Source organism: Octopus bimaculoides, chromosome 9 (assembly GCF_046866305.1).
Source record: "Octopus bimaculoides isolate indiv1 chromosome 9, ASM4686630v1, whole genome shotgun sequence".
Classification (NCBI taxonomy): Eukaryota; Metazoa; Mollusca; class Cephalopoda; order Octopoda; family Octopodidae; genus Octopus; species Octopus bimaculoides.
This window is the reverse complement of record NC_142936.1, coordinates 12974777-12977428: the sequence shown is the minus strand read 5'-3', so window position 1 is coordinate 12977428 and position 2652 is coordinate 12974777. Positions and strand designations below refer to the sequence as shown.

At 31.7% G+C, this 2652-nt stretch overlaps 1 pseudogene; it reads right to left on the bottom strand.

Moving 5' to 3' along the window:
* Positions 1–1032: 1032 nt before the first annotated feature.
* Positions 1033–1151, bottom strand: LOC128248778 (5S ribosomal RNA; annotated as a pseudogene).
* Between the last annotated feature and the right edge of the window lie 1501 nt (positions 1152–2652).

Genomic DNA, 2652 nt, shown 5'->3' with positions numbered 1-2652 from the left:
AAACTTAGAACACTTTTCTATTTCTGGATGTACAATTCCTTTACGAGTGTCTTAAAATTATATTTTACACAATTGTAAGTTAATACACAAATTCTGAAAATGTACGCATATACATATATACGTTTTGATTTATTTCATTAACCGATTATGTATTTATTTGTTTATGTACTTATTTCTTTATTTCCTTTTAATTAATCATGGTTCCTTTCACAAAGAAAATTCTCGGTATATGTTTATATTAGTTAGCTTCCGTTGTTTATATCCCTAGGTAATATAAAGAGCATTGCAACGAAATTACTCTATAGCAACATAGCCCCACATATATATGCATGTATGTGTGTCTAAACAAACATATATATATATATATATATATATATATATATATATATATATATATATATATATATATATACGTATACGTATATATATATATATATATATATATATATATATATACGTATACGTATGTATATATATATATATATATATATATATATATATATATATATATATATATATATATATATATATATATATATACGTATACGTATGTATATATATATATATATATATATATATATATATATATATATATATATATATACGTATACATATACATATGCATATATACATATGCATATATATATTTACCTATATACATACATATATGTACATATATACAGATATATACATACATATATATTACATATTTATATATATAGACAGACACACATGTATACACACACACACACACGCGCACACACATACACACATATATATATATATATATATATCTTTTACTCTTTTACTCTTTTACTTATTTCAGTCATTTTGACGGCGGCCATGCTGGAGCACCGCCTTTAGTCGATCAAATTGACCCCAGGACTTATTCTTTGTAAGCCTAATACTTATTCTATCGGGTACTTTTTGCCGAACCGCTAAGTTATGTGGACGTAAACACACCAGCATCGGTTGTCAAGTGATGGTGGTGGCGGTGGGGGGGACAAATACAGACACACAAACACAGACAAATGCTTACAGCACCTAGGTTTCCCAAGCGGTCACCCATTTAAGTACTAACTAGGCTCGATGTTGCTTAACTTCGGTGATTAGATGAGAACCGGTGCTTTCAACGTGAAATGTATTTAACTTTATAAATAGCATCCAGCTACCAGTACATTTTCTTCTTTCTTCTGTCTCATTTCTCCTCTTTGTTTTGAATTAAAACTTTACTTGATGTACGTTCGGCTCGGTTCGAACCAGCAATATACTGTCTGCATCCTTAAGCTTCTAAGCAATTTACTCATTTCAATAAGAAAAAAGAGCCGACATATTCTCAGTGCCAATGCAAATGAAACCGGCTCTACCTCCCACCATGACCACTGCTCCGATATACAAAGCCCACGAGTGGTATATTTCAATACCAATTAGTTCTATTTACATATGCCATTTGTAACCGCGCTGTTCGAATTCCCTGAGGAACATTATTAGTCCCATCAATCATATGAAACAATGTTGATTGTCATTGCTTGGTGTCTCTTCTATTAATATTTTCTAGACATTAGTCCACAAGTAGATAGATACGTAATTCATATAAAAACAAGCTTACAAAAAACAAAACTTTCTTCTTTTATAAAAAAAGTAGACGACAAAATATATTTCAGTCGCATATGTTAGCACACCGTAATATACACACATATAAAATATAGCGCGTATGTGTGGGTGTAAGGTTTATATATATATATATATATATAAACCTTACACAAGGGAGGCTCAATGGCCTAGTGGTTAGAGCAGCGGATCGCGGTTTCGATTCCCAGACCAAGCGTTGTGAGTGTTTATTGAGCAAAAACATCGACGAGGCTCTGGCAGGGGATGGTGGCGAACCCTGCTGTACTCTTTCACCACAACTTTCTCTCACTCTTACTTCCTGTTTCTGTTGTGCCTGTAATAGACACAGACACACACACACACACACACACACACACACATACACACACACACACACACATATATATATATATATATATATATATATATATATATATATAAAGAGAGAGAGAGAGATACATATATATGTATATATATATATATATATATATATATATATATATATATATATATATATATATATATATATAACATATATATATATATATATATATATATATATATATATATATATCTATGTTTATATATATAACATTCATAATGATAAAAGGAATGGAGATTTATCAAGCTCACACACACATACATTTACGAAGGCGCATTGCTAAGTGGTTAGAACCTCAGTCTCACAACCATGAGTAGTGAGTTCGATTCCTAGATCCGGGTGTGTATTTCACGTAACTCTAGTTCTCTCAGCTGTAGAAATGTGTTGCAAAGTCACTGTATCGTCCTTTGCTTTTTCATCGAATAACATCGATGGCGTGGAGATTGGAGGCTTGTATACGTGGACGACTACTGCTCTTTCATAAACAACCTTGCAAGGACTTGTGGCTCGGAGGGAAACTTTCTAGATGCAATCCCATGGTCATTCATGACCGAAGGGGGCCTTTGATTCTAATATACACTTGCCATTCAGGAAGTTGAAGATGTAGAATCATTGTCCTTGACACGAACACAATTGCAAATATATTTGTCATGTAAATC